The sequence below is a fragment of the Trachypithecus francoisi genome, unplaced genomic scaffold (genome assembly GCF_009764315.1).
Source record: "Trachypithecus francoisi isolate TF-2019V2 unplaced genomic scaffold, Tfra_2.0 Lachesis_group6, whole genome shotgun sequence".
NCBI classification, from domain to species: domain Eukaryota; kingdom Metazoa; phylum Chordata; class Mammalia; order Primates; family Cercopithecidae; genus Trachypithecus; species Trachypithecus francoisi.
The window spans coordinates 1,164,080-1,173,865 of NW_022681471.1; the positions used below are offsets into that span (position 1 = coordinate 1,164,080).

At 47.3% G+C, this 9,786-nt stretch overlaps 1 long non-coding RNA gene across 1 annotated transcript; it reads left to right on the plus strand.

Moving 5' to 3' along the window:
* Positions 1-462: 462 nt before the first annotated feature.
* Positions 463-4,787, plus strand: LOC117078037. Its single transcript, XR_004434907.1, has 3 exons — positions 463-3,586; positions 4,047-4,113; positions 4,629-4,787. It is a non-coding gene; the product is annotated as an uncharacterized LOC117078037 (long non-coding RNA).
* Positions 4,788-9,786: the final 4,999 nt, after the last annotated feature.

Consider the following 9,786-nt stretch of genomic DNA (forward strand, 5'->3'; position numbering starts at 1 on the left):
GGAATGTATTTATTCACATTTAATTCAATCACCTTCTCAAAGCCCAAGCTAATCCCATATATGTTAGCCAAGCGAATATGTATTTCTTAACTACACAGAATTCAAGAATGGCAAGAATGAACTATAATTTATTTATTTATTTATTTTGAGATGGAGTCTCACTCTGTCGCTCAGGCTGTAGTACAGCGGTGCAATCCTGGCTCACTGCAAGCTCCGCCTCCTGGGTTCACACCATTCTCCTGCTTCAGCCTCCCGAATAGCTGGGACTACAAGAGCCCACCACCACACCCGGCTAATTTTTTAAATTTTTTTGTATTTTCAGTATTTTTAGTATTTTTGTATTTTTTGTATTTTTGTATTTTAGGGGTTTCACTGTGTTAGCCAGGATGGTCTCCATCTCCTGACCTCGTGATCCACCTGCCTCGCCCTGCCAAAGTGCTGGGATTACAGGCATGAGCCACTGTGCCCGGCCAATTTAATTTATTTCTTTATCTCACCCATTTTACCACTTTGTCCTTTCACATTAAAAAAGATACTTAATCCTCTGCTATGTGATGTTGTCCCAATTCAAATAAATAACGTAGATTTCCCTCCATAAATAAAAAACAATGCACTTACTTTTAACTATATAAAAAACAGTAGTCTGCCTACTGTCATACATGAAATGAATGTTGAAGTTCATTACAACATCCATTAAAAGGATCATTTGAACAACTCCAAAAGGAAACAAAGATAAACCTTCAAATCGCCCAAGAGAACAGGAACCAAGAGATAGTCCGCCTTGTATTCCCTCACACCCAACTTGCTTCCCACTGCTGAGAATGGTGACTGCTCTCTTCAAACACAGAGTGAAGAATGGGCCTCATGTAACAGGACAGGGAAGGTGGTGGATGTGGCTTTGGAACGTGCACTGGCCCAGGCCCTCCCCCAACCTGCTCCACTGGCCCTGGCTGCAACTCCTGCTCAGACTCCCTCTTCGTCCTCTCCCAAAGCCTCTTCATGCAGGGATGGGTAGGAAATGCTCTCTCTAGTACTGACCCTGGCTGCATACTCCAGGACTTTCACATAGCTGGTTTCAATGAGGGCCCTTGGACCCCACAGGAACTGGTAGCACGGGGGATCACTGCTGGGCACCTGGCGGTATTGCAGATAGTTTTCCTGCACCCAATCTTGGGTGAGCAGCTTCCTCAGCTCCCCAGAGAAACTGTGCTCCATCTCATGATACACCTCCATTACACTCAACACCTCCCAGATTGTCTCCTCAGGGGCACAGTGGCCCTCTGTTAAGATCATGGTCAAGACCATAACTCCAGGTGAGTGAGGTCTGGCGAGGTGGTTGGCCCCTCCTCTTCCCGGCTGCTGGTGCCCTCACTGGATTGGCTCCATAGAGTGCTGTCGCTGATGGTCAGGGAAGAGGAGGAACCCTGAGACTCAGGGGAGGACCGGGTGACCCAGCAGGAGGCACCTCCTCCAGGGTGCCTTCAACCAGAGTAGAGGAGGAGGCAGCCTCGTGCTCCTCAGTGGGGGAAGCCTGCGCACACACCAGGCCCAGAGCCTCCTCTCCTTGGGCCTCAAGGCCTTCCTCAGGCTTGCAGTGCTGACTCCTCTGCTCAGAAGACATGATGACTCTGGTCAGGGCAGCAGGCTAGACTGTGGGCAGGAGCTGGGCGATGGGGAGGAATCCACAGATCTGGGGAGAGAAGGAGCTTGTGAGGGGCCTCATTTGCGAACCACACCCTGGAGGCTGTAACAAAGCTTACTTACAGATCTTCTCCTTCGGTGCTCCTCTGGGGCCTCCTGGGGCTTCTGACCTCCTGGTCGGCCTGTCCGCTGAGAACCTGAAGGAGGAAGTGAGAGGGCACCTCAGGGTACAGCCGGCCAGCAGAGGCTGAGGCTGCAGGACTGACAGTAGGGAGGGTGAGGCTGGGCTTTCTGGAGTCCCTTGTGTTCTGGGGAGCGTGGGGCCCTTGTTGTCCATTCAGATCAGAACCTTGCCTTGACTGCTAACACTGCCTGTGACTCCTCTGCTCTGTGACCTGAGGACAATGCCTCAGACCAAGGCCTAACTGCCTGGTTCCTGGAGCTCCTAAAAGAAGAATCGAGGGACCCTCAGGGTGCAGACCGCAAGCACAGCCCCAGCTTTCCAGTGCTGTCTGGAGAGTTGGCCACACTCTGTGAGGTCCCTACTCTCAGTGGGTTACATGGTCCCCTCTGTGCTCACTCACCTTTCTCCTGGAGGGGTCTCATCCTGCCCTTTTGCTGGCTCAAGAAACTCAGATAAAGAGTTCACAACCCTGATATGGAACAGAAGGGTATGAGGGGACCCACGTCGGGCCACACGTGCCCAGGTCCACTGGGAGAGACAGCAAGAGATATCCAAATTCACTGGACACCATGTGTCCTGGGCGAGGAACCTGCTTGGTCCTCATGTTGACTCCTGGTAGAGTCTGGGGCCCTCCCTCTACTGACCTGAGTGCAACCCCCTAAAGACCAAGGCATCCTCCTCCCTGACACTGAAGATCCCAGGATGAGAGAGGGTCCTCAGCTGACAGCCCTGCCTATGCTCTCTGGGGTGACAACAGGGGCAAGGAAGATTTCTGTGGGGCCCCCATTTGCATTCTTGCCTGGGGGTACCCTCAGTCCTCCCTCAGGTTCCTCACCTGGACACCTGGCAGATCCTGGGACCACTGTGTCAGTCGATCAGATTGGGGTCCCTGTGTTGACCTGAGTCACCCTCTGAAAACAAGGCCTGAGGGTGAGCCTCCCTGAGATCTAGAAACAGGAGTGAGGAGGCTCCACATCCCATCACCCTTGGATGGGGTGTCCAGGGCTCATTCCAGGAGCTGGCCCCTTTGGTTCTGGGGTGAGCCTTCCAATGTCTTCTGGTGGGTTATTCACCTTTGCTCCTCCTGGCACCTCCCTTCCTCAACCCCCAGACTCCTGAGATGAGCAGCCATCTCCCCTTTACACCAACACCCCATGCTCCCAAGGGTTCCCCAAATTCCTATCTGTGGTACACGTGAGATTGCCAATTAGGGACATTCCTGATCTGGTTGCCCCAGAGCTAAGAAGAGGTGACAGCCATAATCTGTGGAGTCCCTTCCTTCTGGGCCAGGGGTACCTCCAGTCCTCATGAAGGGGGCACTCCTTGGGTCCTGCTGATCCTGGGACCCCTCCCTCTGCTGGCCAGATGTGACTTCCTCTGTTGAACTGTTAGTGCCACTAATACCAAGGTGTTCACCTCCCTGAGACCTCCCACCTCCCGCCGTGTGGCAGAAAGGAGAGCATGCCACATGGTACCTATGCCTGGGGCCACCCGGGGCTGAGAACAGTGGAAGCCAGGTTCTGCAAGTTCCCTTCTTTTTCGAGGTGAGGAAGTACCTTCTTACCTTCAGTCCTCACCAACCTTCCTCCTCTTGACTCCTGGCAGACTCTGGACCCAACCTGTGCTGACCAGGTGTGGCTATCTCTGCTGAGCTGAGGGCACCCCTCAGACGGAGGCCCCCACCTCTCTGAGCCCTGGGAGGCAGAAGTGAAGGGGCGCTACACTGACACCCCTGAATGGGATTCCCAAGACTGACAAAAGGTGCATATTTCAGGAGTGCCTCCTGTGTCTGGGTGTCCTATAGGTGTTTAGATTTACTTCCGACAGGGCCTGGCCCTTTCCCTCCTGCTGAACTTTGGATGGGTCTTGTAGGTCAAGGCCACCATCTCCCTGGGATCCCTAAGGAGGAAGTGGGGGCCAGGTCTGTTCCCCACAGTCCTGCCCAAGGCCCCCCAGTACTGACAGGAAGGGCAGGTTTCCTACATCTGGGAAAGGAGCTCTGCTGAGTCTTCCCTCAGGGTCCTGAGACTCCTCCCTCTGCTAACCTGAGCCTCCACTCCTCATACCAAAGCCCTCTCCTCTTTGTCATCTCCAAGGCATAGGCAGGGATGCACCACATGCAGCCATCGTGCGTGGCACCTCCAAGGGCGGCTGTCCCCAATGATCTGGAGTCCAAGGTCTCCTGAGTCCTCCCTCTTTTTCCTCCCCTTGATCCTGGCAGTGCTGCTTCAGAGCTCCCCTCTGCGGACCTGAGTCTATCCATCAGATTCCTGAGGTGGAACGAGGAGGTACCTTAGCCTGAGATGGGGGCGGGGTGGGCCCCCTGTCCTGTGGTGATTGTCCTTTAAGGCGTCCGTGCTCTCCCGGCAGCACCTGGGCCCTCCGTCTACTCCTCTGAGGTGGTGCTCATGATACCAAGCCCCTTCCCTCCATCAGCCCAGGATGTGGACAAGAGCATCAATGTGCCTGGTCCCCATTCCTGGAGCTTCCCAGGGCTGACGGCAAAGACAGAGCTTCCCTCTCTGGGGCCTCAGCCCTCCCTCAGAATCCTGACCTTGATGCCTGGCAGAGCCTGGCCCCTGCCCTCTCCTAACCAACCCTGCCCTGGTCAAACCAAGCTCTGACTCCAGAGTCCCCTGGGGCTTAAGGGGAGGAGTAGTGAAAGGTGGCCCAGCCTGAGAAGTCCGCCTCAGGTGGTTTAGGGCTGGCAATGGGGGTGGTGCTGGATTATTGGGGTCTTCTATCTGGGGTGGGGGCATCCTCAGTCCTCCCTCAGCGTCTCTCACCTTGCCTCCTCACACAGCCTGGGCCCGCTTCCCCGCAACAATCTCAAGCCGCCATCAGAACCAGACCCTCACTTCTCTGTGATCCTCAAGGCACAAGTCACTGGCATCACATCCGGCCACCAAGATACGGGCTTCCCTGTGTTGACAGCAGGGGCGGGACTGAATTCTGTCGTGGTGAGGAAGAGGGGAAGTCGGGGGTCGGGTGGGGAGTGGACACATTGGGGTGTAGGTGTAGGAAGAGGTGTGGGGGTCAGAGAGGGTAGTGGGGGTGTGAGGGTCTGGGGGAGAGACTGTGGTGTGGGGTAGGGGAGGGGTGTGGTAGTGGGGGAGGATGGGTGGGGTAGTGGGATACTGCAGGTGGGGTTTGGGGAGCCCTCAGTCATCCCTCAGGGTCCTGACCTTGATTCCTCGCAGAGCCTGGATCCCTATCTTCTGCCGATGGTGTTGGCTCCCATCCGACCAAGGCTCTGACCTGAGTCCCCAGAGGTGGCAGTGGAGGGAAGGGAGTCCTTGGGCGACAATGCTGCCGGGGTCTTCCAGGGCTGACAGGAGGGACTGAGCTGGATTCTGTGGCCCCTCTATGTGGGGTGAGAGAACCCTCAGTCTTAACCCAGGAGGGTCCTCCTCCTGGTTCCTGGCTCTTTGATGAAGTGATGGGTGGGAGATGCTCTGCTTCTGTCACTTCTGAGCATTTGCCCAGCTCCACCCCTTGCAGAGAATGGCTGCTGGTCTAAGGCCAGATGGTCCCTGGGAGCTGCAGTAACTGTGATTGTGAGGACCTCTGGGTGAAGACACACACCTTCCCACGGGGGTTCCTCCCCAGCCAGAGCTAGACTTTGCAAAGCTTTTGTCCTAAAAGCTTTGTTTTTACACTGAAGAGGCTGAGCAGCAGCAAAAGATTTGGGGAAGCCATGAGTTTTGAAGGTATCTATCATTTCATACTCCAACTTAGTGATTTTTGTATTTTAATCCTCATTCATATAGTAAGAAATAGATTTTAAACCTTTGCAATTGTATGTGCACATTATATATGGTGTATGTAGATTATGTTTATATTTATGTGTATATACATAAACACATCAATTTATATATGTTTATATATGTATATTTATATGTATGTATCTTTAGATATAGGTACATGTAGATATGTAGACTATATATATATACACACACCACACACACATATACATATTTCATGAAACACTATCCCCTCATAGTATGTGTGATTCACAAACACTGTTTTACTTCTAGTTCATTCTTTTTTTCCATGAAAATAATTTTTGGAAGGCCTGTCCTCTTCCACTAGGTTTTTTCCAGGTGGTTATTAACAAAACTCTGGAGTCAAAAATTCTCACTCAGTTCAAATTTCCTGATATCCTGGTATTACCCCAGGTCACTGGCATCATGTTTTGAGGTGCTGCCTCAGATTGTGCGATGATGTGGGGATGTCGGGTAGATTTTCATATCTTTCCTTCTACCCATCCCGTAATATGCTGTCTATACAGACTACACACCTCCTCAATATCCCTTTGGCTTCTCCCACCCCAAACATGAATACCAGTTCAACACTGTCTTCAATCATCCCCGGGGTTTTTTCTGTTTTCTTCAGATTTTTTTTTTTCTCTTATCCTTCTATATTTTTCCACGGTTGATTTTGGGAGCAGAGCACAACAGCCTGAGCTTGACTTTCACTTTGACAGCTACGAGAAAGGCACTTTGTATATAACTTAAGCAGGATTTACATCTTTACCATATTCTGTTCTCCATCAATGAATGTGGCATGTTACTCCATTAATTTTGGATTTTTTTCCCTGAATCTACTAGTAAACCTGTATGGTTGCCTCCATAAAGGTCATTTTGGTTAGGCTTCTTTTAATTTATGTTTTGGATTTCAATGCTCTTGCAAATGGTATATTTTCTATTTTAGACCTAAGTTGCTTTTGTGTGACAATCCTCTTGTTTTGCTGTTGTCATCCTTTATATGATGTTTTCTGAAGTCTCTTATTCATTTGAACACTTCGTGTGTCTGTTCCCCTGAATTCTCTTGATAATTATATTGTCAAAATACTATTTGTTTCAATCTTTATACCTCATGTATATTTTTCATGTCCATAATTTTGGTTCCTTTTTATTTTCATATCCTCTGTACCTATGGAAGGCCATGGTGATAGTCTATGTCGATGGTTGTCTCTGCTGCGAATGAGAATGCTTCTAGCTTTTGAGATTTAAGTATGCTTCCTGCCAATTTTATGAAATGGAAGTTCCTTTTCATGTTAGTTTGCTGAAAGTTGTTAATTTGAAATCACATAGAATTTCTTTCAAAGGGTTTTCTGTACCCATTTACACGACGGAACTTTTTCTTTGTCTTGTATGTAGGGAATTACAACTGCAACTTTTTCTAACGTGAAATAACGTTTTTATGTCTGACATACAGGTTGCTTATGCATTTCCACTGTTCTCTTGAATATGCGATTACATATTTAGGACATTTGCTATGTTACCAGTGAACATTCACTCACGTGTTCTTTTCATGTGAGCTGCGGATGCATCTTTATCTGTTTTTTGAATCCAGGAGTCCTAGCCCGGGAGAATGAAGTGGACAATTGCTCATCTTTTTGGCTGCTTTGGAAGAGTTGAGATAAGTTGATGATAATTTTCCCTGACTATTTGTTAGAATTGGCCTCCAAAAGTGTCTGTTCCAGAACATTTGAGGGTGGCTTGAGCTTTGAATAATCTTTCAGTTGATGGATGTACCACTTGTTTTATCCCTTCACCCCTTAAAGGAAGTCTTGGTTGTTGATTTTGAATAAGCTGTTATATATGTTTGTGCACACAGTTTTGTCTGTGGGAACCTACATTTTCATTTTAAGCGAAATCTAGGAGTAGGATTGCTGAGTCTAATGGTAATTCTATGTTTCTCTATGTAAGAAACAATCAAAAAGTCCTGTTGTGCAATGTAACAGTTTTCTTCTTTCCCAGCAATGAATGAGACTTCCACATCCTCTCCAGAGTCTGATATTTTCAGGTCTTTGAATTGTATTCATTGTATTAGGTGTGTAGAGAAATTGTACTGCTCTTTATATTTGCATTTTCATTGAATAATTACAATGATTATCATTTTTATATCTTCTGTTCCAGTCACAGAAGAATCCATTTTCCAAGTATTTCTGCTTCCTTGTATTGAGGAAAAGTATTAGAATCCTAGATGTTCGTGCTAGGCATGCTCATCATTCCTTGGGAGATGTTGCTTCTTGCTCTCTCATTTACAGAACAAAGAAATATATGTGTGTTTATTTACCTGTTTATCAGTGTTTATGTGTGCACCCTCTGTATGAGTATTGCCTGATGTCCACGACACTACTCTAATACCACAAAGAGCTTTTAGTCTCCTTCCTTTGTTTATCTGTAAGTATCTACTTCAACAGTGAGAAAGATACTTCTCACCATCCTTCATCTATATAATTAGTTGGACTATGGGGTAGATAGTTAGATAGATAGGTAGATAATTATTCTGTTGTCACATTGCTGTAAAGAACTACCTGAGACTTTGTAATTTACCAAGAAAAGAGGTTAATTGAGTCACAGTTCTGCAGGCTGTACAGGGAGTATGGTTGTGGAGACCTCAGGAAACTTACAATCATGAGGAAAGGTGGAAGGGAAGCAGGCACAACTTCACTTGGTGGAGTAGGAGAGAGAGAGATAGCAAAGAGGGGATAGTTTCACACTTTTAAACAACCACATCTTGTGAGAACTCAATCAACTCCTTGAGAACAGCAAGGAGGAAGTCCCCCCACAACATGATCCAATCACCTCCCACCAGGCCTCTCCTCCAACACTGAGAATTATAATTCAACATGGGATTTGAGTGGGGACGCGGAGCCAAACCATATCATTCCACCCCTGGCCCCTCCCAAATCTCATGTCTTTTCTTACATGTTCTTACACAACCAAGGCTTCACAACAGTCCCCCAGAGTCTTACCTCATTCCAGCATTAACTCAAAAGTCCAAGTCGAAAGTCTCATCTGAGACAAGGCAAGTCACTTGTGCCTATGAGCCTGTAAGATAACAAACAAGTTAGTTCCTTCCAAGATACAATGAAGGCATAGGCATTGAGTAAATGCTCCCGTTCCAAATGGGAGAAATTGGCCAAAACAAAAGGGCTACAGGCAAGTTTGAAACCCAACAGGGCAGTCATTAAATCTTAAAGCTTCAAAAATAATCTCCATTGACGTTGTCTAGTAATCAGACCACACTGATGCAAGAGGTGGGCTCCCAAGACCTTGGGCATCTCTGCCCATTTGGCTCTGCAGGGTACAGTCCCCTCAGCTATTTTTTAAATCATTTCCTTTTAAGCATTCTCTGTAGATTTTAGATACTTGTTATTGTTTAATTTTAAGCTTTCTGTAAAGATTTTAGATATGAGTCTTCTGTCAGATGTATGCCTTGCAAATATTTTCTTATAGTCTGTAGCTTGCCTTTTCTTTTTCTTAGTAGTGTCTTTTGCAGAGCAATTTTTTTTTTTTTAATTTTCAGAAAGTGCACCTTTTCCATTTTGTGTTCTATGGGCCATGTTTGTGATGTTGTATCTAAACACCCATCTCCAACATCAAGGTCATGTGCATGTTCCATTGTGTCTTCTTCCAGAAATTTTAAAATCGTGTATTTTATATTTGGGTTTATGACCTATTTTGAGTTAATTCTTTGTGAAAGGTGTGACGTTCTCCCTAGGTTCATTTCATTGTGTCTTGGCATTCATTTTGTCAGGTGCCATTTGTTGAAAAAACTACAATTTCTCCATATGATAGCCTGTGCACTTTTGTCAAAAGTCAGTTGACAATATTTGTGTGGGTCCATTTTGGGGTTTTATTTTGTTCCATCGATGTGTGTCTATTCCTCCACCAATACCCATATTTTCTTGATTAGTGTCGCTTTACAGAAGAAATGCATACCAAAGCTAACATCAGTCGTGAGAAGTCATATTTCTGGTAACTTCCTTTGACATGATGTAATGAGAATGGGGTTTTCCATCTGAGATCTTCCTCTGAGAGCTCATACCTCCAATGCTAATCATGAGAAAAGAGATAAGACAAATCCCACTGGATGGACTTTATGCAGAAGACCTAATCAATACTCCTCAATGCTGTTAAGGTCATCAGAAACAAGAAAAACCTCAG